Below are 27024 nucleotides of genomic sequence, written 5' to 3'. Positions count from 1 at the left end.
TATTACTGTATAGCACTATTTCTGCACTCTATGGCATATAATTTTATTACTGTATAGCACTATTTCTGCACTCTATGGCGATATTATTTTATTACTGTATAGCACTATTTCTGCACTCTATGGCATATAATTTTATTACTGTATAGCACTATTTCTGCACTCTATGGCGGTATTATTTTATTACTGTATAGCACTATTTCTGCACTCTATGACGATATTATTTTATTACTGTATAGCACTATTTCTGCACTCTATGGCGGTATTATTTTATTACTGTATAGCACTATTTCTGCGCTCTATGGCGGGTATTATTTTATTACTGTATAGCACTATTTCTGCACTCTATGGCGGTATTATTTTATTACTGTATAGCACTATTTCTGCGCTCTATGGCGGTATTATTTTATTACTGTATAGCACTATTTCTGCACTCTATGGTGCTATTATTTTATTACTGTATAGCACTATTTCTGCACTCTATGGCGGTATTATTTTATTACTGTATAGCACTATTTCTGCGCTCTATGGCATATAATTTTATTACTGTATAGCACTATTTCTGCACTCTATGGCGGTATTATTTTATTACTGTATAGCACTATTTCTGCACTCTATGACGATATTATTTTATTACTGTATAGCACTATTTCTGCACTCTATGGCGGTATTATTTTATTACTGTATAGCACTATTTCTGCGCTCTATGGCGGTATTATTTTATTACTGTATAGCACTATTTCTGCACTCTATGGCGGTATTATTTTATTACTGTATAGCACTATTTCTGCGCTCTATGGCGGTATTATTTTATTACTGTATAGCACTATTTCTGCACTCTATGGAGGTATTATTTTATTACTGTAAAGCACTATTTCTGCGCTCTATGGCGGTATTATTTTATTACTGTATAGCACTATTTCTGCACTCTATGGAGGTATTATTTTATTACTGTATAGCACTATTTCTGCACTCTATGGTAGTATTATTTTATTACTGTAAAGCACTATTTCTGCACTCTATGGTGGTATTATTTTATTACTGTATAGTACTATTTCTGCACTCTATGGCGGTATTATTTTATTACATCCCCCTTCCCACTCTAATGGCGAAATACAACACTGGAATCTGAGCATTTGTACCGCCATCTGTCAAAAACCAGTGCACCTTGGTTAAAGGCATAAACGACTCCCTTTTTTTGCAGCACTGTGTTGTGTGCCGCCGCTTTATCCACTTTTCCTACCTCTTCCATGAAGGTGTACTTCTTCTTTTAGGTATAGGTGTTATATAAAGCAAGATAAGAAGAGGAACAATCACCCAACAGATCGGCTGAGTCTTCCTCCATGTTACAGAGGAACACCATGTTAGTAGAGATTTTTCCCAGACAACTGTCATCTCCGGAGCTAATGACGAGGTTACCATAGTGATAACAGCGAGCTGACTTTATAGGGACTTTCAATTAAAGCAGATTTTTCCCCCTGAAGATAAAGAGAAGTCATTGTAAAGCACAGCACTTCTGTTCAGAGCCCTGCTCTCAGCACATCCAGGTAGAACTTTGATAGAAATCATCTCACATAAGCAAGTCCACTATACAAAGAGAATACGGAATTGGCTGACATGGAAATCTCTATATTTCCCCCGAGCAGTCAGTTTCATTTTAGTACTACTTGCTTCCCCCTTCCCAATCAGTCTCTAATATTCTTATGTATAACGTAAACTAGAGGTGGACGAATCGGTTACTAACAAACTGGATTAGACCCAAATAGTCCAAACAGTATGGTTTCTAACAAAACCAAATAAATGGTGATTTGTTTGGTAGAGAAAAAATTCATACCCCGGAGTATAATAGGTGGAGGCCCAAGGAAGGTGAGAAAAAATACATTATGTTTTATAGATAGGTTCCTAGGAGCCCTGACAGTATTCTACACTATGTTTTATAGATAGGTTCCTAGGAGCCCTGACAGTGCTCTACACTATTTTTTATAGATAGGTTCCTAGGAGCCCTGACAGTGTTCTACACTATGTTTTATAGATAGGTTCCTAGGAGTCCTGACAGTATTCTACACTATGTTTTATAGATAGGTTCCTAGGAGCCCTGACAGTGTTCTACACTATTTTTTATAGATAGGTTCCTAGGAGCCCTGACAGTATTCTACACTATGTTTTATAGATAGGTTCCTAGGAGTCCTGACAGTGTTCTACACTATGTTTTATAGATAGGTTCCTAGGAGCCCTGACAGTGTTCTACACTATGTTTTATAGATAGGTTCCTAGGAGTCCTGACAGTGACATACACTATGTTTTATAGATAGGTTCCTAGGAGCCCTGACATTGTTCTACACTATGTTTTATAGATAGGTTCCTAGGAGCCCTGACATTGTTCTACAATATGTTTTATAGATAGGTTCCTGGAGCCCTGACAGTGTTCTACACTATGTTTTATAGATAGGTTCCTAGGAGTCCTGACAGTGTTCTACACTATGTTTTATAGATAGGTTCCTAGGAGTCCTAACAGTGTCCTACACTATGTTTTATAGATAGGTTCCTAGGAGCCCTGACAGTGTTCTACACTATGTTTTATAGATAGGTTCCTAGGAGCCCTGACAGTATTCTACACTATGTTTTATAGATAGGTTCCTAGGAGCCCTGACAGTGTCATACACTATGTTTTATAGATAGGTTCCTAGGAGTCCTGACAATATTCTACACTATGTGTTATAGATGGGTTCTTAGAAGCCCTGTGTTTTACATCTTAGAGTTTTGTTCATCTTCTGTTGCAAAAGCAGAAGACACTTTTGTAAACGTTCTCCTCCCTAATAGGAGATTTGGTCAGGGGTTGTGTTCATGTGATACCGTTGATATGTTTCATTTAGTTAAACTGTTAATAGTTGAATCGGAGTCATGTTGTATTTCAGAATCTGTCGCGCAACCACATGGAGTCGATTTTTTCATAAAACATTTAGGTGTAGAGGCGATGACCTGGTGGTATGGTCCATGCCGTGGGCTTGGTTATGTTTTCAAGTGTCTATACGTGAACAAATAAAAAATAGCTTTACACGGAGCCTGATTGTTTTCTGGATCATGGTGAACACTTCGTGATTTATTTTTACTTTCCCAGTGCTATGATTTCCTTCTCCATATCTGATTGGAATAGTGTTTATTTGGAGACAGACAAGCCTCACTTCCTAGCCAAGATATCCAATGACGTGAAGTTGCTTTGCTTTTTCCAAGACGTGTTAACCCATAATCTGTATTTTTTTGTTCAGCTACTAAACCATTAATTGTGGAAATCTTTTCCATGGTAAATTTAATGCAGTTTTAGTCCATCAGTTACTGAAGCTCGGCTGTGGAAAACTGCAAGGAAGTTTGAAGTCTAGATATCTATTGATCTGCATGTACTTACCCTTGGTCCAACCTTAAAGAGAAACTGTCATCAGGTCTGAAAAACCCAATGACATAGGGTATCATTGTTTGCTAGGTGCAGAGCCTGCAAAATCCTGAGCAGATTGATAATGTATCCACTGAGCTATTCTGAAGATATAAGCCCTTTTGATGTAACTTAGGGTGTACTAACCAAGAGGGCAGTACAGCAGCTACATGAACACAGAATGATGGTATCTGGAGACAACTCATTGACTTCTATAGGAGAATTTTGTGGGTATGCTCCGTGACCTCTGTAGAGGTGTGAATTGCCAATGGTGTGATTTCACATTATTGGCATCCACCTTGTTGTTTCCTGTCATTATAATCTGTGCATGGTCACAATAGATAAATGCTGAAAAGTGATCTCTATAGAATGGAAAGTGTCAGACTATGGGGAGATTTCAGGATTTTCTTTATATGTAATCATCTGAAAATTAGCAAAACCCTGAGCAAAAGAGCAAAAATGTAAAAAATCTAGTATATGTAAAAACCTGATTTAAACAATAGGTTATTCGCTTCAATACATTCCCCTTAACACTTGTGAAGCCATTGGTGTCAGCCTTGTCCTAGAAGATAAAATGTATCTCAGATTCCTTAGGTCTGTTATGATTTTTGTTCTGCAAACTTTTATCTGATAGTGTTTGATAGCGGAATTCAGTCACAAAGTCACTGGAAACACTTTCAAAAATTGGGTGACCTAGTTTGGAGATGTTGCCTACTTTACTGTAAAATATATATGTAAACATAAGAGTCCACCCTAGAGGATCAATTAATAATGACAGTTACATTGTATCATCTACTTTACCAATGTGAAAAGGGAGAATGGGTCAACTGCTCTAAGGTCTTCAAAAATTATCATTTGGTCATAACACCGTCACCATCACCACCTTGGGTTACCTTTCTTTTGCTTATTGCAACAAGGCTGCAATTATATCGCAAAGCAGATAAGGAGACACCACTGTGAGGTGTGCAGGACTCACTACACCATGCATGCCCTGCTAAGAATTCTGGGTCAGAAATATGCAAAGGTAAGCGAGGTAAGCGGCCACAAGAAAATGGCCAATTTCACCAGGTGGGCATGCGCAGTTAGCTCTGCCCAAGGCCCAACGGCAGAGTTGACTTGCGCAGGCGTAGAAGTGTCACCCCACCGCTGGAAGAAGACACGTGAAGAGGCTATTCCAGAAGAAGATGGAGGCAGTGCTGGAGAGTTCTCTTGCAGCATTGGGGACGTCCCCAGTGCTGTTTGAGCGCTGTGGACCGCCTCCAGTGCTGCAAGAGAACTCATTTGCATACAGAAGAAAACTGGTATTTCCACTGAATGGCGGTGCGGAGAAGACATCTAAAGGTAGGAGATGAATAGCCTTTCTTAAGGCTATTCCTACGTGTTAGTCATAAAAATTGCAATTTAATGATAGGATCTTATGTATCAAGACAGGGTGGCTTTCAGTATATTTTACATACCACAAGCTACGCTGTTCAAAATAAACTATCTATAAAACATAGTGTAGAGCACTGTCAGGGCTCCTAGGAACCTATCTATAAAACATAGTGTAGAACACTGTCAGGGCTCCTAGGAATCATAAAACATCATAAAACATAAAATCATAAAACATAGTAAAGAACACTGTCAGGGCTCCTAGGAACCTATCTATAAAACATAGTGTAGAACACTGTCAGGACTCCTAGGAACCCATCTATAAAACATAGTGTATGACACTTTCAGGGCTCCCAGGAACCTATCTATAAAACATAATGTATGACACTGTCAGGGCTCCTAGGAACCTATCTATAAAACATAATGTATGACACTGTCAGGGCTCCTAGGAACCTATCTATAAAACATAGTGTATGACACTGTCAGGGCTCCTAGGAACCTATCTATAAAACATAGTGTAGAACACTGTCAGGGCTCCTAGGAACCTATCTATAAAACATAGTGTAGAACACTGTCAGGACTCCTAGGAACCTATCTATAAAACATAGTGTATGACACTGTCAGGGCTCCTAGGAACCTATGTATAAAACATAGTGTATGACACTGTCAGGGCTCCTAGGAACCTATCTATAAAACATAGTGTAGAACACTGTCAGGGCTCCTAGGAATCTATCTATAAAATGTAATGTAGAACAATGTCAGGGCTCCTAGGAATCTATCTATAAAACATAGTAAAGAACACTGTCAGGGCTCCTAGGAACCTATCTATAAAACATAATGTATGACACTGTCAGGGCTCCTAGGAACCTATCTATAAAACATAGTGTATGACACTGTCAGGGCTCCTAGGAACCTATCTATAAAACATAGTGTAGAACACTGTCAGGGCTCCTAGGAACCTATCTATAAAACATAGTGTAGAACACTGTCAGGACTCCTAGGAACCCATCTATAAAACATAGTGTATGACACTGTCAGGGCTCCCAGGAACCTATCTATAAAACATAATGTATGACACTGTCAGGGCTGCTAGGAACCTATCTATAAAACATAGTGTATGACACTGTCAGGGCTCCTAGGAACCTATCTATAAAACATAGTGTAGAACACTGTCAGGGCTCCTAGGAACCTATCTATAAAACATAGTGTAGAACACTGTCAGGACTCCTAGGAACCTATCTATAAAACATAGTGTATGACACTGTCAGGGCTCCTAGGAACCTATGTATAAAACATAGTGTATGACACTGTCAGGGCTCCTAGGAACCTATGTATAAAACATAGTGTAGAACACTGTCAGGGCTCCTAGGAACCTATCTATAAAACATAGTGTATGACACTGTCAGGGCTCCTAGGAACCTATGTATAAAACATAGTGTATGACACTGTCAGGGCTCCTAGGAACCCATCAATAAAACATAGTGTAGAACACTGTCAGGGCTCCTAGGAACCTATCTATAAAGCATAGTGTAGAACACTGTCAGGGCTCCTACGAACCTATCTATAAAACATAGTGTAGAACACTGTCAGGACTCCTAGGAACCTATCTATAAAACATAGTGTAGAATACTGTCAGGGCTCCTAGGAACCTATGTATAAAACATAGTGTATGACACTGTCAGGGCTCCTAGGAACCTATGTATAAAACATAGTGTAGAACACTGTCAGGGCTCCTAGGAACCTATCTATAAAATGTAATGTAGAACAATGTCAGGGCTCCTAGGAACCCATCAATAAAACATAGCACCCTTTGGATTTGTGGTCATATACAGGCAAAATACTGGAGGTTAAGCCGTTAGCCATGTTTGGAGTTTTCCTCGTACAGGTGACTTTCACTATGAGGGCTTGACTGATAATAAATTATATGTTACTATTTTAAACATTTCATATTTGCCTAGGGCTCTGTGTTCTATGGAAAGGGAGACTGTCTAATAGGGTTTGAGGTTTTTTACAGATTTTTTTGTGAGTTGGTGAATTCCCTTTTTTCATCATGGAGTCCTTGCTTGTGTTGTATTTAGTAGGATGCTTCCTCTCTTAGCATATGGATTGGTCAGGGTTTGGAGTCATGATGATACGGGTCCTGATCTATAACACTATACATTTTCTGAATCATTTCATAAATTGCGCCCATTCTAGTGAACATTTTTCAAAAGTGTCTAGCTACTATTTTGCTGTGATTTCTGTTGATAAATATTAGAGATGAGCGAGTAGCATTCGATCGAATACCTCCCCTGCATAGATATTGGTGTAAATAAGCATCAGGGAAGGTGGGAGGGGAATCGAATTTTTACTGCGTTTACCACGTGGTATTCGACTGAGTACACCAATATCTATGCAAGGGAGGTATTCCATCGAATACTACTCGCTCATCTCTAATAAATATGTCATAATGTCTGATGTCCTATGTCATAAATATCTGCATAAGTCGCAAAGGCCGTGAAATTTGGTGTAAATGTAGAAAATGTCACATTGATATGTGAAATTCTCACGTGAGACTTGAAATATTTAATTCAATTTAGTAAATTTATGTAATTTTGTATGATCAACCAGTCATTTGCTTGAGGAAAGTCCTATGTATTAGGTACTGGAATTATGTGCATGGGCTAAATAAACAGTCCCCTCCATTTTTTGTTTTGCCTTGGTACCAGAAATCCTCCCATTTGGTCCAGGTGTTTTTAAATTACGGGAGCCTTCTACTGGATCAGTTCTTCTGACTGACACCATATGGCAAGGTGAATTTTTTGAGCCCTGTTCACATGTTGCAGTCTTTTGACTGACACCATATGTGTTACGTTCGTGTCTGAGTCCAGACCCAGATTCCGGACTGCAGGTTGCACCGCTAAGGAAACAGGGGAGGGAGACTATCCCTGGCACTACGGTGGCTAGCTAGGCCCTGCCTACGGGTGGTGGTCAGCTGTCCCCAAGCTAGCCTTGGCCCCGACAACTCCTGGCTCTCTAGCATGAAGACCTAGAAGACAGATAGGGCAAGAGCTATAGGAGAGCTAGGGACTGGGGTTTCTAAAGTGGTGACCCCTACCGAAATCCAGGTGCAGCTGCAGACAGACAAACGGGCTGGGAGGTGCTGGACAACGGACACGCAGCACAACACAAAACAAAACAAGAAAATGAGGAGAGGGACAGTGGAGAGGTGAGGAAAGGGTAAACACAGGAAAGGGGAAAACACTGGAACCCAAAACCTCTCAAACCACAAGTAAGTGCCAGGCAAACAGAGCAGAAGGACAGGGTGTGAGGGAACAAACCAGATACAAACAACAGGCAACTCTCACACCACTTCCTAATCAGTTGGAACTTTCACCAAAACAATCCTCCTCCTAGAGCCAAGAATCCTAAGGTGTAAACCACGAAAACCAGCAACATGTGGGGCCAGCCCTCTTCCTTAAAAAGGCCCCAGAATCCTCCGATAGGATGATGGCAAATTAAATACCTGAGGTTCGATTCCTGGAACCTCAAGTATGCTCAGAGGACTGACACCAATACCAAACCAGATGGTCCAGTAGCAAAGCAACCACCAGCAGAAAATAGGAGCCCGGATCAAATCCCCAGCTGAAACAAAATATACAAAACAACAATGTCATGACAATATGGTAAGGTGAACTTTTTTGTGATCTGTTTACATGGTGCGGTGCTGTGTGGTGTCCGCCGTTGTTGTGTTGCCTATGGTTCCTATGGGGCGATGTGGCTCAGAGCCTGGGGACTTAGCCTTGCTGCAGGGGTGTTGCTGGGCTGCTGGGTCGCTCTCCGTGTGGGCGCTCTATAGTGGTGGTGGTGGTCACTGCTCAGCGCTGCACCCAATAGAGCATGGACCCACTATAAAAGGTACCAATGAAGTGGCTAGTGGGCTTATAAACCTTAACCCCTTCCCGACATCCGCTGTAATAGTACAGCGGTGCTGGGAAGGACTTCCCGCAAACCGCCGTAGTACAATGGCGGCTGCATGGTGTGCACACAGAAACTGTGTGCGCACCATACCCCGCGGGTGTCAGCTGTAACATACGGCTGACAATGCCCTGTAACACCCGCGGTCGGAACTGGGTCTGATCGCGGGTGTTAACCCCTGAGATGCCGGCGGTCAAACATGACCGCCAGCATCTCAGGGGTTTTGGTACATAACGGTGCCGATCGGCACCCCCTGCGATGGTTTCGGGGGGGTGCCAGTGTTGGCAGTGGGCAGCCCGGGGTCTGATCAGTGACTCCGGGTCTGCCACATGCCGTCCCCTCCACGTACCTGGTTGATCCTGCCAAAATGGAAGCTGTCAGCCCTGTGCGTGTGCACGGGGCTGAGAGCTTCCTGTACGCTGCAATACACGTATAATACATGTATTGCAGCGTATATCTAGTGAAGCAGTGATCAGCCGATCACTGCTTCAATCCCCCATGGGGACAGAAAAAAAAGTTATAAAACAGTAAAAATAAAAAAGTTTAAATAAGTTTAAAATAAATAAGAAATAAATAAATAAAGCCCCAAAAATCCCATTTTCCCCATATAAAATGTTTTATTATGTAAAATAAAGAAAAATAGAAAAAAACATTACATATTTGGTATCACCGCATCCGTAATAACCTGAACAATAAAATTAAAACATTATTTAAACCAAACGGCGAACACAAGATCAATGTATAAGACTGGGACGGGCCATGTCTTTTTTTTGGGGGGGGGAATTTATTGAATATTTATTTTTATGTACACTAACCTTCAATAGGCCTCAGATCATTATACTTGGGGGGTCTAAAGAGACCTTCGAGGGCAATGATAGCAGTAAGTATTGGGTTTTGTCCAATAAATACTCTTTCTGCAGGCCGGCGGCCTAACTTACCAATCCCCGCTAATGCTTATGGCCACCTCTGCTTCTCCTTCTTTTCTCCAGGGATCCCCAGCGACATGATGTGAGACACACGGGGCCCCCTGGAGGGCAGCAGGGGAAGCAGAAGTGGCTGTGAGCAGGAACGGGGATCGGTTAGCAAATAGGGCCTGTATCTGCTGGGATTGCTCCAGCAGGTAACAACCTATTAAAAAAATATCTAAAAGCAGCAGGAACCCACCAGGCCCCCTAAGGACGCGGGACACAACGTTACGTACGCCACTATATCTATTTATCTCCTATCTAATATCAGTCTATCTGCATATATTTGTGCATTTAGTACTGAGGATACGGATTGAGAACTAGGTCTGTGGTCTAATAGTCTCACTAGGTCTTCTTCACATGGGTTATTTTTGTCTTTCCTCTCATCAACGACTATTTTTTTTTAAATTTGTTTCCATTCTCACCGTATTCTGCATGTAGGAGGGCTTGAGATGTGGCTTTTCAGAGAAATACAAAGACATAAAGCCACTGTATTATATGTAGTTAGAATAAAGCAAGCAATGAAGCAACTCGCAACGGGTTGTAGTTTCGCAAGAGCTGGTGAGCCACAAGTTGGAGACCATCCCTATGTCATGACATTGTATATCACTCTGCAGCGCGGTCTCTATATGGTGTGTATACGCTTATAGAACATGGCCAGCTCCAGTCTTATTTGGCACATTTGTCTTTATGTGCAATGTTTGTGCCGCTCAATAACTTTAATAAAGTTTCTATAAAATTCTCTAAATTACGTTGGAAGGCGAACTGAATCTCTTCAGTCTCATCCTGGTAGCAAAACTGTCATGAGAGTCTATTTTTGGGCCAACTTCATTTAGCGAATGCTCTAGTCGAGGCACCTGCGGCTTCCAAACTGAGCACACTGGCAGAGAATATTGATTTGGACTGTCAGAAAGGAAATTTCCACTTTTTTTTTTAGATGTTATTTCACTTTTCTTTCTATAAAGCTAAAGTACAAGCCTAGAAGAGAAACTTTGCAATGGGTCTTATTTAGCGACGGGAAAACCTTGAGAGATTTGTTTTTCGAATATTCACAAAGTTTCATTTCCGACCAAACTTGTTCGGTCCAAATTGGAGGAGCTGTTATGGTGAAGAACCCCTAGACCAGGGGTAGGTAACCTTTGGCTCTCCAGCTGTTGTAAAACTACAACTCCCAGCATGCATACTTACTCCGCTGTTCTTGGAACTCCAATGGAAGTGAATGGAGCATGCTGGGAGTTGTAGGTTGTAGGTTGCTGATCCCTGCTTAATGTATAATAACGGAAGACCCAGGGGTGGAGTGGAAAAATACTAAACACTTTCTTGAACTCTCCTGAGTGATGTCAGTGGCCCCTGGGGACCGCTAAAGTCTATGGTTTAGCCTCAACACTCACATGGGGAGCGTCAACGTCACAATCCTTGCGTCAAAGCGCCATGACATTAACTGCTGAGGCCTAATCATAGGTCTCACTGGTCCTCGTGAGGCCGCTGACATCACCCAGGAGGACAGAAGATACCGGAAAAGAAGATTGGACAATGCAGCAGAGCCTCGGAGAGGTAAAGGAAGGTGAGTACGAGCTGTTCAGTATGTTTGCACACCTACCCAGGGCCTACGATTATTATACTCTGGAGTTTGAATAGACCCTGGAATATAATAAAGATATGTAAGATTATGGGTGGGGAACCCCAAAAATGTCATACAGTATAAGGCCCCCTTTTCTTGGCCACTACACATTATATCTCCCCTTTTTATTTTGGCATCCACACAGTGATATATTAGGGAGCTACCTATTAGATTTACGCTGGGTTCACACCTGCGTTTGGGGTCTCCGTTCTATGGTTTCCGTCTTCTGCATGCCAGAAGACGGAAACCATAGACCGGGTCCGGCCGTGAGCGGCGGTAAGCGTTTTAGGCTCTCCGCCGCGAAACCGGATTTTTTTATCCGGACACAGAGTACTGCATGTCCGACTCTGTGTCCGGATTATAAAACCCGGTTTCGCGGCGGAGAGCGCAAAACGCTCACCGCCGCTCACGGCTGGACACCTTTCTCACCCATTCAAATGAATGGGTGAGAAAGTCTCCTGCATTTTTCCGTATCCTGCCTGTGTTTTAGGCAGGAAACGGAAACCTAAGTACGGAGTGCCGGGCCGCAGATGTGAACGAGCCCTTACACTCATATATATATATATATACAGTCCTATGAAAAAGTTTGGGCACCCCTATTAATCTTAATCATTTTTAGTTCTAAATATTTTGGTATTTGCAACAGCCATTTCAGTTTGATATATCTAATAACTGATGGACACAGTAATATTTCAGGATTGAAATGAGGTTTATTGTACTAACAGAAAATGTGCAATATGCATTAAACCAAAATTTGACCGGTGCAAAAGTATGGGCACCTCAACAGAAAAGTGACATTAATATTTAGTAGATCCTCCTTTTGCAAAGATAACAGCCTCTAGTCGCTTCCTGTAGCTTTTAATCAGTTCCTGGATCCTGGATAAAGGTATTTTGGACAAACAATTCAAGTTCAGTTAAGTTTGATGGTCGCCGAGCATGGACAGCCCGCTTCAAATCATCCCACAGATGTTCAATGATATTCAGGTCTGGGGACTGGGATGGCCATTCCAGAACATTGTAATTGTTCCTCTGCATGAATGCCTGAGGATTTGGAGCGGTGTTTTGGATCATTGTCTTGCTGAAATATCCATCCCCGGCGTAACTTCAACTTCGTCACTGATTCTTGAACATTATTCTCAAGAATCTGCTGATACTGAGTGGAATCCATGCAACTCTCAACTTTAACAAGATTCCCGATGCCGGCATTGGCCACACAGCCCCAAAGCATGATGGAACCTCCACCAAATTTTACAGTGGGTAGCATGTGTTTTTCTTGGAATGCTGTTTCTTTTTGGACGCCATGCATAACGCCTTTTTTTATAACCAAACAACTCAATTTTTGTTTCCAAAATGAAGCTGCCTTGTCCAAATGTGCTTTTTCATACCTCAGGCAACTCTATTTGTGGCGTACGTGCAGAAACGGCTTCTTTCTCATCACTCTCCCATACAGCTTCTATTTGTGCAAAGTGCGCTGTATAGTTGACCGATGCACAGTGACACCATCTGCAGCAAGATGATGCTGCAGCTCTTTGGAGGTGGTCTGTGGATTGTCCTTGACTGTTCTCACCATTCTTCTTCTCTGCCTTTCTGATATTTTTCTTGGCCTGCCACTTCTGGGCTTAACAAGAACTGTCCCTGTGGTCTTCCATTTCCTTACTATGTTCCTCACAGTGGAAACTGACAGGTTAAATCTCTGAGACAACTTTTTGTATCCTTCCCCTGAACAACTATGTTGAACAATCTTTGTTTTCAGATCATTTGAGAGTTGTTTTGAGTAGCCCATGATGCCACTCTTCAGAGGAGATTCAAATAGGAGATCAACTTGCAATTGGCCACCTTAAATACCTTTTCTTATGATTGGATACATCTGGCTATGAAGTTCAAAGCTCACTGAGGTTACAAAACCAATTTTGTGCTTCAGTAAGTCAGTAAAAAGTAGTTAGGGGAATTCAAATCAATAAAATGATAAGGGTGCCCATACTTTTGCACCAGTCAAATTTTGGTTTAATGCATATTGCACATTTTCTGTTAGTACAATAAACCTCATTTCAATCCTGAAATATTACTGTGTCCATCAGTTATTAGATATATCAAACTGAAATGGCTGCTGCAAACACCAAAATATTTAGAACAAAAAATGATTAAGATTAATAGGGGTGCCCAAACTTTTTCATAGGACTGTATATGTACTATTGAGAGGAGGCTCCAGGACCCTGCTTAGCACCTCTAGCCTGGATGCAAGATGAGATACGGTTGGACATGGACATAATACAGGTGCTGTATGGTATCCTGCAATACATTGGCCCACAGATGTTGCAGTGGATCCAGAAGATCCTACATACTTATAGGATGCTCAAGATGGCGCCCTAGATTGTCTTCTAAATGTTTGGTTTGGGATTAATCTGGTGAATGGGGATGTCAAGTTAATATTGCAATCTGATGTAGCCAAAACCAGGTAAACCAGTGCTGTGTTGACAAAATCCTGCTGCAAAATACCAGCTGTCTGCCCTGTCATGAGAGGTAACATACATGGCCGTAGGATGTCCTGCAAATATCACTGAGCTGTTAGCCTACCTCATATCACTAGTAGGGGTGACTGACTGTTATATGCAATGGTTACCTAAAACATCGTACCAGCAGTTGGGGCTCACTATGGGTGGCATAACCAAATTTCCTTCTAAGTGACTGGAATTGTTTTGGGCAGAGACAAAGGTGTGTAATGAAGGTGCCACTTGTGTCCAGGTGATGAACAAGGAAACTATGGGAGCTATTTGTGCTTGTTGGTGGATCCAACAATCTTCTCTACAGGTGATTTGCCTTGGCCTACCTTTGTGTGTGTTCCCTCGCATAACCACCATTTCCAACACCGAAGGTCAGAACAGCCTGGATGGAGGCCAGTTCCTTGACACAACCATCTTACTCCTCTCAGTGAAATGATGCACACCCTCAACTAGGCAAAATGTCTTCCAGCGTGTCGTAGAGTCATATCTAGAAGTCATTGAACTCTCACCAAGTGGTGAGCAAGTGGTACACTACCCAAAAGTAGCTTCTGAGAGCCTTTTAATAGGCTATTGAGGGAAGCACTTTTATGCCCTCTTGTGGTAAGACCCGGTATCTGATCAGACCTGTAATCATTTACATATCTGAGCCATAACTACATGCTGAGTTTTGCACCAATGTTGCATTTCTTTCTGGGTCACGTTGTTTTTGTCAATAAGTTTGACCCTCAACCACCACAATCATTGCTTTTAAGCAACACTGAGTGCCTAGTGGGCATGCTCTGACATTGCTTTTAGGTGACAGATTCACTTAATATGACGTCTTTATCCAACCCTAAAAAATGCAGAATAAGACGAATTCCGATGATAACTCAACTGTAAAACATGGGGAAAAAAAGATAATTATACATTACAAGCGAATGTTCTGCTTAGCGAATGCGATATTAATTAATACAACTCTCATTTACCCGACTGAGATCCCCAAATCATTGTAACTCCCCCCTCCATAATTAGATACTAACATTTTCATGTGTGAAGCGTCGCCATCTTCTTCCACTTCTTTGGTTCGGAGTTGTGTTATTTCCTGAATTGATTGTAGTAATTATATCTTGGCAAGACGACCGCCTGGGCTTCTCAAGATATCTCCTGGTTCCCAGCGTATCTGCCAAGACGGATTACTGGCAATAAACACATTGAATAGATTTTCTTATTACATTGTCAAATTGCTCACAAGGTTTCCTTACCGGGGACTTTTCTTCTACGTCTAAGGTGTTCATGTTTTCTCCAAGGAATTGAAGAAACATTATTTTTGACATATTATATTTGTTACAGGCAAAGAGTCCGCTCCACAGCGAGCCCGCGACAAGATGACTATTATAACCAAGAGTGAAGATTACATCGAAGTGGTCCAATGGCTATAAAGGGTATGATGGAGAGCCTGTAAGCGCCAAATCACTCCCTGATAGGATTGTAACAAGACGTGTCCGCACATAAACTCCCACTATTAATGGCTTCCTGTAGTAAATAGTCCCATCCTAGGCAAAGCTTCTGGACCCCAATGTAAAATCTGCACCAGACCCCCCAACTAGAATGTATTGTTTGTAGAATTGCCCCTTATGGGCCTTCTAAGGCTTCTGGACCTAGGTGTGGCGGCCATCTCTGCATCCTCTCCAGTTATTCCAGTGATCCTATGTCCTATTGGATTGTCTCTAGAGATGAGCGAGTAGTACTCGATCGAGTAGGTATTTGATCGAATACTACAGTATTCGAAATACTCGTACTCGATCGAGTACCACTCGCTATTCGAATGTAAAAGTTCGATGCAGAACCAGCATTGATTGGCCGAATGCTATACAGTCGGCCAATCAACGCTGGTTCTTCTCCTACCTTTAGAAGTCTTCTCTGTGCAGCTTCCCCGCGGCGTCTTCCGGATCTTCATTCACTCTGCCAGGCATCGGGCCTGGGCAGAGCCGACTGCGCATGTCCGCTTGTAGTGCGGGCATGCGCAGTCGGCTCTGCCCAGGCCCGATGACTGGCAGAGTGAATTCAGAGCCGGAAGATGCTGCGGGGAAGCTGCACGGAGAAGACTTCTCGGAGGATCCAGCCCGACCCTCACTCATGGACTTGGTAAGTATAATTTGATCGAATGTTGCCTACCCCTGAAACGAGCATTTTCTCCCCATAGACTATAATAGGGTTCGATATCGATTCGAGTAGTCGAATATTGAGGGGCTACTCGAAACGAATATCGAACCTCGAACATTTTACTGTTCGCTCATCTCTAATTGTCTCCTCTAGTGTGTGAAGATCAGATATTTCTATACATAGGGGTGATGGTGAACAAGAGAACGTCCATCATTAATTCTTGTGTTGGTTCGTAACCTCACATGATAATGAGAAATCAAAACTTCTGGATTCTCATTAATGACCGGAACAGGAATTTTTTTTACATATAGGGCTCACAATGTACATTTTTCCCTATCACTATGTCTTTAGAGTATGGGAGGAAATCCACACAAACATGAGGAGAACATACAAACTCCTTGCAGATGTTGTCCTTGGCAGGATTCGAACCCAGGGCTCTAGCGCTGCAAGGCCACCATGTTGCCCCCACAGGAATAGGAAATTGAAGCCATTTTGGGATCTATGGATAGCTATTGTTGGTTACCTAACTGGTATTGAAGTATTTTCCTCTCCTCCACCCCTGGCTCCTCTCTTTTCTGGTTTTCTTATCTTGTTTATTCTCATGTCTTCTCTCTTCTAATCTCTCTCCTTCCCTTTACTTTTCTCTTCTCTTCCATCCTTTACACAATCTCCTCCTCTCCCCTCCACTCCTCATCTCATGTGTTTTTTTCTCTCAGTATGGTGTACGGTATTTACAAGGTGACCTGGACTGAAGACAAAAGTAACGAACCCCTAGATGATGTCCACATATAGACGAGGCCAAGTTTAATGTGACACATGACTTATTAACTTCACTGTGGACAAAGCTTTAGAAGATTTTTGGTATCTACGGATAGGAGTCCTTGTCACTTGGTCGCTTATGGCTACGTTCATTGGAGACTCCATTGCAAAATTTGTCAAAAATCAGAGTCCTGCATGGAGAACTTTCAGTATGAAAATGGTGGAAATAATACATCCCTGCATAGACCTCCAGAACCATCTATAAATGTAGCAAAGTTTAACTTGACAAGACATATTTTATGGTCTGAATAATACAGTACATACCGGGGAATATAAGAATCGTGTGTGTTGTATGGTTGAGACCAGTAAACTATGGTGAGTCCATGCCATGGAGTTATTCGTTACCCAGGTCTCTTTGCCTATTGAAGTATTGTGATCTGTACAAGGCTGGTACTTGTCTGACTTGGCTGACACCGATAACCTTCTTCCAAGATATGTCATATGCTTCCATCATGTCGTACCTAACATATCACAGGTGACAGTAGTCTTTTTCCGTCCACAATGCTGTAGATATACTTATTTATGCATTGCCTATGGTTTTCTTTAGTTTTTTTTAAACTGATACATTGCAATTTTGGATACTGAGCCTATAAAAAGTATTTGACCCTTTTGGTCTTCCATTTGACCCTATGACTGGGGATTCCTCAGAGCTTTCTCACAGACTAGATTGGATGACTCTTCTCTCTTCATGCCAGGAAAGTGATTTTTCATCAGTCTAATCTTCCAGATCGGAGAATGTTTGTACAACATTTACTCTGACACCTTGACTACACACAAATGATCTCCGCCTATTATGTGACTATTGACTTGACGGTGACCGTGATATGTGTCATAGTCATTGAGGACCTTGTCATATATTCCATTATATTCACATAACTACATTCTACAGCTCTGGATATGGCTCTAGGTTATAGGTGAAATTTATCCTAAGCTAGGGCAATGCCGATGCCCTGGGCAAATGCTTGTAAGGGGTAGTAAACATCTACGTGCCGGGGAAGGAAAAAAATCACAGATGAGGTGGCCGGTGAATAATTGTAAGGCTGACGACCCCTATACTGATGTCATATACCACAAACCATAACACAGAAGTGCTGCCACCATGCCTCAGGACACATGTGCTTACTGTTATTTCCTGGGACGTATCTGTACTTTCTGATTAGAAGCAATGGAAGTCCATGTGCAGCTTCCAATTAATGGTAAATGAATGTGACCAGGAGCAACGTATGGCAGCAGCCTTATGGTGGAAACACAAGATGTATCTGGATCATAAATACACCCTTATAAAGAATAATGTCCCATAGTGGCCCCTGAACAGGGTATTATGTCCCATAGTGGCCCCTGCACACGGTATTATGTCTGATAGCGGCCCCTATACACGGTATTATGTCCCATAGTGCACCCTACACACGGTATTATGTACTCATAGCTGCCCCTGCACACGGTATTATGTTACATACTGGCCCCTGCACACAGTATTATGTTACATACTGGCCCCTGCACACGGTATTATGTACTCATAGCTGCCCCTGCACACGGTATTATGTTACATACTGGCCCGTCCACATAGTATAATAATCCAACTTTAATAATATTCCAATTTTTGATATTCACTATCTATTATTAAACTGTGGGGTCTCTTCAGACCTCAGAGTATAATAAACAGAGCCCCAGGGGAGGTGATGAAACATAAAAAATATTACTCACCTTCCCTGTGCTTTGGGGCCACTCTGTTCTTTTCGGCGCTTCTGCTTCTTCTTCTGATTGGGTCTTAGGAGTCACGTATGTGTAATGACGCCGATGTGACCCCTGCAGCCCTATCTGCATTCTCTTACATCAGGAAGAAGCACTAAAGAGAACGTAGCGGCTCCTGAGTGCAGGGAAGGTGAATATCAATATTTTTTATGTTTCATCACCTCCCCTGAGGCTCCGCTTATTATACTCTGAAGAGTTTTGTTTCGGCAAGGACTCAGGCTGCCCGTGCAAGGAAATATGCCTCGTGTGCCACTCTTGGCACATGTGCGGGGAGTTGCCAACCCAAGGTACAGAGTCTGCTCTTGGTGCACTTGAAAGGGATTGAGTTGTAAACTGGCTATGTGACTGATGAATGTGACTTCTGTGGCCTGTGAAGTGGAGAAGGTACTTGTCGAAATGTGTTGTGGCCACTTCAAACATCTGATGTTTAGTGACTGGTGCACAGATATGATATTGATGACTTATCCTAATCCTTGATCGGTCATCAATATTTAGAAAGAACTTTTCAAAACCTCCACCAACTCTAACTCTTTGCTTTAAAGGGATCCTATCTTTCAAACACTATTTTTTTTCAAACCTTTCTTAAGGCTATTCCGCCGTGTTAGAAAAAAAATGTTTGAGAGATAGGATCCCTTTAATAGCAGCCGCTCCACTGATTCCAGCACAGTTGATTTTTTTTCTCTAGCCCCTATTGTTCCCAAGCAATCAATTCTTTTAATTTCAGCACAGTTATGCTCTCCACTGTCAGGTGGGCGGACTCTGCTTGTCTGTTACTGGCTGACACCGCCCACCTGACAGTAGAGAGCAAAATTGTGCTGAAACTAACAGCACTGATTGCTCCAGAAGTGGGGGGGGCTAGAGAAAAAATTCCAACTGCAACAGAATCAATGGAACGACACCTATTGATGGATGCAAAGAGGTGAAGATAGTGGAGGGAGCTAAAGGTCCTCTTTAAATCCTGAAAAACCCATTTAAGATTGATGGGTATCAAAGTCGTGGATCCTATTGTGTTCCTTGACCCAAGTGACATCCGTAGAAAAGGGGATTGATAGGTGAATTATTGCGTCCTGGATAGTTCATTGCCTGGGTATGGCTGAAAGCAGATCATTACAACAGGTACAAGTCAATATTCTTATACTGAGGCCTTAGCTGTGTGTATTTCAAGATGTGGATTATAAGAATATCCATCGTGAGAATCCAACAATATACTTTTCATCTGTGTTTCCCGGATAGAATTCGTAAAGGATTATTTTCAATGGGAAATAGTAAGGTTAGAGACCTTAAGAATAATTGACAGGTTGGGAACCAGAAAAATGATATAAAGCTGACGTCTTATTGTATCCAGAGACCCTGAGCTTGTTGTCGCGCGGTTCCTTCTGATGTGACATCTACCTACTCTCTTCACTCATCCCTCAGATTAAAGGGCTTGTGATTCGCTTTTGTTGCTTTTGTAAGATATGTAGGTTTCATGCTATACAAAGATAAGCAGCAAAATCATTGCTCTTGTTTGCTGTAGCGGGATCCTGGGCTCTCTATATGTATCATTAGATGACGTCTCGGATGGTCATTCCTAGGTGTATTCTACTGACATATGACTGACCCCATCATTATACCAAAGGGTCACCTGATTGGGTGTAGAAATAACTGAACAGGTTCACAATGAGCCACCATTTTCATAACAGGTTGAGAATGTTTGTCCAAATCTGAGATTTTTGAGATTCATCATTCTTGAACCATTATTATACTCTATAATAATTGGAGGCCCAGAGGCCCCCACTTATTGTACTTACAGTCCTATGAAAAAGTTTGGGCCCCCCTATTAATCTTAATCATTTTTAGTTCTAATATTTTGGTGTTTGCAGCAGCCATTTCAGTCTGATATATCTAATAACTGATGGACACAGTAATATTTCAGGATTGAAATGAGGTTTATTGTACTAACAGAAAATGTGCAATATACATTAAACCAAAATGTGTCCAGTGCAAAAGTACCTCAACCTCAACAGAATTTTGCTCCATGCTCAGCGACCATCAAACAACTGAACTTGAATTGTTTTGTAATGAGGAATGGTCCAAAATCCCTTCATCCAGGATCCAGGAACTGATTAAAAGCTACAGGAAGTGACTAGAGGCAAAAGGAGGATCTACTAAATATTAATGTCACTTTTCTGTTGAGGTGCCCGTACTTTTGCACCGGTCAAATTTTGGTTTAATGCATATTGCACATTTTCCGTTAGCACAATAAATCTCATTTCAATCCTGAAATATTACTGTGTCCATCAGTTATTAGATATATCAAACTGAAATGGCTGCTGCAAACACCAAAATATTTAGAACTAAAAATGATTAAGATTAACAGGGGGGCCCAAACTTTTTCATAGGACTGTATGCCTTGATTACATTCCTTTGTCCAGACCCACATCCTAATTTCCTTACAGACTTCATCAGAATAATTATTCCCACAATAAATTCTTTTTGAATTAAAGTAACCCTGAGGTCAATGTCTATAATGGCTGCAGATGAGGAATAAACCGTTATATAAAGCTGAATGTAACCGTAAGTGAATAGCAGATCTGCCATAAGCGCCCGGATTCAGCAAATCTGCCTGGAAATCACTGGAAGAGCAAAACAAGAAATACCAACTGGTTGTTCACCTTCCAGCATCATAAAACTAGAGAAAAAGAGAGTGGGGAGAATTGGGATGGACAATATCCATTTTATAGAGAAGTAAATAGGGTAGGGTATAAGAGTCGGGTCCCTCGGTGATCAGAAGAAGCAGTGAATGGTGGGCTGGTTATACAAGTGCACTGGTGCTCTATTCACAAGAAGGTTTAGGGGGTTTCTTGGTCCCTCATTCTCCTCCCGGTGGTCAGACTCCAGCAATGTGGATAGGGCATAGGTGTCTTTAATGGCAAAACCCCTTTAAACCTTTCCCTTGAAAATTGCCAGTCTAATGCAGGACAGAGATGGAGATGGGAGAACCCTGCGAGATTTGTTTCATGACTCTCTGGGGATTTCTACCTCCAGTTTTGTTTCAGGCCAAACTTTTTTGGTACAAACCGAAAATTCTCTAACTATATCCTGGGATACAACAAACTTGAAAAAAACACAGGTCTTCTAAACTTACACGAGTCTATATTACATATATTCTACAGGGCCAACAATAAAGTAGACCACATACAAAAACAACTCGGTAACTGGATTCGATACGTTCCAAGGTAAACCCCACTAAACCAGTCAATTGCATTGCAAAAAATCGTCATTTCTTTTGAAGGCAGGTTGCCTGTCTGTAATGTATTACAGGGGGTTAATAAATGCAAAAAAAATATATATATATATATATATATATATATATATATATATATATATATATATATAAAAGTATTAAAAATTCAAATCAACGCATTTCCCTAGAACACATATAAAAGAATGTAAATATTGTGAAACACATACCGTACATGTTAGGTATCCCTGTGTCCAAAATCGTCTGCTCTACAAATCTATAAAAATATTTTTATACTGTACAGTATTTAATAAATGTTCATTTTTATATTTAGCAATACTGTATATGTTATCCAAAAAAAATTAAAAATCCTCTATCGCCCAATGGCAGCTTTGTCAGGGTTGGGCGGGTGGGAACGGTGATACTTGTGGGATTATTTGGGTCCCAGGGCTAGAGGAGGCAGCCACTCTCACGGTGGATTCATTTACTGCTTGTTGCAATAATAGGTCTTGTGCAAAGCAACTCCATGTCTTTCTCCGGACCTCTGACCTACTAGATGAGAGCATTTCTTGCCCCATTGGTGACCCATCTCCTAGACAGGGTGGAGGGACCTGATACATAGTCTTACAGATTCCCAAGGGCTGAATAAATTGCATGTTTTAATGGATGCAAATAGAGGACTGTAAATATTACATAATAACTATTCCCCCTGCAAACCATTGAAGCCGCTGACGTGAATTGCAGAAGAATTGTCCCTAATTAGATGTGCCGCGCAATTGTTATGAAGAGTAAAGCTTGGCTTTTTTGTTCTCTGAGATCCAGCGTTGGTTTCTGTCAAGCGGCGAGGGGTTGCTTAGCAATGGCTGAGGAGCCTCATACATACCTAATGCTAAGCACTGGTTGGCGTGGTTGGATATAGATTTATATATATATTTAAAGGCCTCGTCCTATAATTATTTGAACTGTGTTCTTTATTTATGCAAATATAACTTCCCGGGTTGTGTTTAAGAAGGCGCCCTGTTATCTCGCGGAAAACTGCGGCAATTTGAGCCTAATATGTACGAGGGGGGAACAATGCCAACCTCCGACATTGTATTTATTCTTCCAGGAAACAAAAGCTGCTCGGAGCAATTTATTCCTTTTTATGATCTATTATGTTTTCTGAGCTGCAATAATCAGACTTATTGCTAAGGAGGTAATAATATAATGGAGGCGCGGAGAATGGACGGGCATGCGTACTGCGTAACGACACGGATAATACTCACAAGCCAGGGGAATGTCATGCAAGAAGTATAACAAGTACAATACGTCTCTGTGCATGGTAATGTATACAAACAGACACCCACTGTATATACGGCTATAGCTCTGCAGGTTGTCAGCAGACCAGCGTAGGGTAACGGTGCACAGGTCACTCGTAGGACTATAGGTAAGATTTGCAGTAGACTGGCACCATTAGGGTTAAAATCCAATATTCTGGTGCTTATCTCACATTTTTTAAAGCAATATGGACACTCGAAACCGGTAGGCTGTGGTGTACCTGGTGCTGGATCAATGGACATCTTTCTATGGCCACTTTGACACATTGGTGGACCCTGTGCAAAGGTTTCATAAGTTGGGCCCCCATTACCACCACTTAGAAATACCTGACCTGCGCAAATTATAATGGCCCCGACATTGTATAACACCCCTTAGTGGCCCTCACACAGTATAATGCCTCCTTAGTGGCCCCATACAATATAATGCACCTCGGTGGTCCATCACACAGTCAAATGCTCCTACATGCAACATACTTTAAGTATCCTCACCTTAGTGGCCCCTCAAATATTAACCTGTCCCAGCCCAGTTGCCCCCACATTTTTATGCCCCCATCCAGGTTGCCCCCATAGGTCTTCCTCAGGTTGCCCACATAGGTCTTCCTCAGGTTGCCCACATAGGTCTTCCTCAGGTTGCCCACATAGGTTTTCATGTCTCCCCCCTAGGTTGCCCTCACAGTTTTATGCCCTCACTGTATATGTCATAGAACAAAAAAACCTTAATACTCACCTCTCCCCATTGTGGATCAGAGAGAGGAGTCCCAAAGGAAGCTGGAGCCGGGAGAGAGAGGATGTTGGCCGCAGTTACAGGATGGGAGACATTAGGGTATGTTCACACGGCATTCCGTGTGTGAACATACCACGCAGCTAGCCCCCTACAGATCTATATGTCATCCCCTAATGTTAGTAGCTATCATACTGATACTTGTTAGCAAAGATTTTATGATGCAATTGTATATTATATTGTGCAGATAACATGAGATAGAGATATAGAGATGAGCGAATAGTATTCGAAACTATAGTTTCGAATACCTCGCTCCATAGAAATGAATGGAAACTGCCGACGCCGCTGGCCAGCGCTTAACCCCTTGCTGTTCGGTCGCTCTCATTCATTCCTATGGGAGCGAGGTATTTGAAACTATGTTTTGAATACTATTTGAATCAACACTAATAGAATACAATACGATTCCATTGCATATTATAGTTAGATTTCCATTGTCACATATACATACATATACAGTCCTATGAAAAAGTTTGGGCACCCCTATTAATCTTAATCATTTTTTGTTCTAAATATTTTGGTGTTTGCAACAGCCATTTCAGTTTGATATATCTAATAACTGATGGACACAGTAATATTTCAGGATTGAAATGAGGTTTATTGTACTAACAGAAAATGCGCAATATGCATTAAACCAAAATTTGACCGGTGCAAAAGTATGGGCACCCTTATCATTTTATTGATTTGAATTCCCCTAACTACTTTTTACTGACTTACTGAAGCACAAAATTGGTTTTGTAACCTCAGTGAGCTTTGAACTTCATAGCTAGATGTATCCAATCATAAGAAAAGGTATTTAAGGTGGCCAATTGCAAGTTGATCTCCTATTTGAATCTCCTCTGAAGAGTGGCATCATGGGCTACTCAAAACAACTCTCAAATGATCTGAAAATAAAGATTGTCCAACATAGTTGTTCAGGGGAAGGATACAAAACGTTGTCTCAGAGATTTAACCTGTCAGTTTCCACTGTGAGGAACATAGTAAGGAAATGGAAGACCACAGGGACAGTTCTTGTTAAGCCCAGAAGTGGCAGGCCAAGAAAAATATCAGAATGGCAGAGAAGAAGAATGGTGAGAACAGTCAAGGACAATCCGCAGACCACCTCCAAAGAGCTGCAGCATCATCTTGCTGCAGATGGTGTCACTGTGCATCGGTCAACAATACAGCGCACTTTGCACAAGGAGAAGCTGTATGGGAGAGTGATGAGAAAGAAGCCGTTTCTGCAAGCACGCCACAAACAGAGTCGCCTGAGGTATGCAAAAGCACATTTGGACAAGCCAGCTTCATTTTGGATGAAGGTCCTGTGGACTGATGAAACAAAGATTGAGTTGTTTGGTCATGCAAAAAGGCGTTATGCATGGCGTCCAAAAAAACAGCATTCCAAGAAAAACACTTGCTACCCACTGTAAAATTTGGTGGAGGTTCCATCATGCTTTGGGGCTGTGTGGCCAATGCTGGCACCGGGAATCTTGTTAAAGTTGAGGGTCGCATGGATTCCACTCAGTATCAGCAGATTCTTGAGAATAATGTTCAAGAATCAGTGACGAAGTTGAAGTTACGCCGGGGATGGATATTTCAGCAAGACAATGATCCAAAACACCGCTCCAAATCCTCAGGCATTCATGCAGAGGAACAATTACAATGTTCTGGAATGGCCATCCCAGTCCCCAGACCTGAATATCATTGAACATCTGTGGGATGATTGGAAGCGGGCTGTCCATGCTCGGCCTCCATCACACTGAACTGAACTTGAATTGTTTTGTAAAGAGGAATGGTCCAAAATACCTTCATCCAGGATCCAGGAACTGATTAAAAGCTACATGAAGCGACTAGAGGCTGTTATCTTTGTAAAAGGAGGATCTACTAAATATTAATGTCACTTTTCTGTTGAGGTGCCCATACTTTTGCATCGGTCAAGTTTTGGTTTAATGCATATTGCACATTTTCTGTTAGTACAATAAACCTCATTTCAATCCTGAAATATTACTGTGTCCATCAGTTATTAGATATATCAAACTGAAATGGCTGTTATAAACACCAAAATATTTAGAACTAAAAATGATTAAGATTAATAGGGGTGCCCAAACTTTTTCATAGGACTGTATATATATATATATATATATATATATATATATATACTGTGTATATATATATATATATATATATATATATATATATATATATACAGTACCCCCAACACCAGTTGTGTAAATAGATATTATCATTGATTAGAATCTAGAACTACTTTATGACCGAGCAGGGTGTCTGTATAGGAAATGTAGGGATGCTTGCGCCACGAGAAGTCATGTGTGAGTTACATATGAGTGACTTCAGTGGACACCGTCAGTGTACCAGGGACATATGTGGTGAGGTCACTGGTCATTCTCCAGCCACTGTTTGGTCTCAGCAGTAATGTGAGCCTCAGGCTTTCAGCGGTGCGAACCCTATTTCATACTTGGCTGTAATATATTTTTGTTATATTCTTGCTCATACTTCCAGATTTCTACAATTTCAGGATTTTAATTGCCTTCATGTGCCATTCTTTTTTGGCAGTCTTCTGAATTCTGTGTCTGACTCAATAAATATTTACTCCATCTTGTCCTTCATATTTGGAAGCCCTGGAATAGTAATATTGACTGCAGAACTTTATTTGTCCTGACTGATCTTTTCAGGGCTTATTATCTACTTGTCATTTACTGCCAGTACTAAACCCAGGAAACCGCAGAGGAGATGATTGGGAGGGCCAGCGCTTATACACAACACGTACACTGCTAAGTGCTTTATCATATTGCAGTATTTCGTGTTACCATTGCAACAAGTTGCAGAATTTTTCTACTGGCTGGACACTGTCCGTAATGTACACGAAGGACAAATGGCGTTGTTGTCTGGTGGACCCTTAGGCTATGCTCACATGGCAGAATTTGCATTCCACGTATGAACATTACACGCGGCTAGCCGCGGCGGGATGCTGGTGCAGTGCGGCATTCCGCTCCAGATTAGGACTAATTGAATGGGCCTTATCGGGAGGGAACCTCGAGCTGCGGACGCCGGAATCCGTGGCAAGAAGGGTCACTAGGTAGCGGAAAAAAGAATCAAGCAGCAGCGCCGCACCTCCCATGAGGCAACCTGAAGCGACCACTTCAGGCGGCGCTATG

The sequence above is a fragment of the Leptodactylus fuscus genome, chromosome 4 (genome assembly GCF_031893055.1).
Source record: "Leptodactylus fuscus isolate aLepFus1 chromosome 4, aLepFus1.hap2, whole genome shotgun sequence".
NCBI classification, from domain to species: domain Eukaryota; kingdom Metazoa; phylum Chordata; class Amphibia; order Anura; family Leptodactylidae; genus Leptodactylus; species Leptodactylus fuscus.
This window is presented reverse-complemented; position numbering follows the sequence as displayed.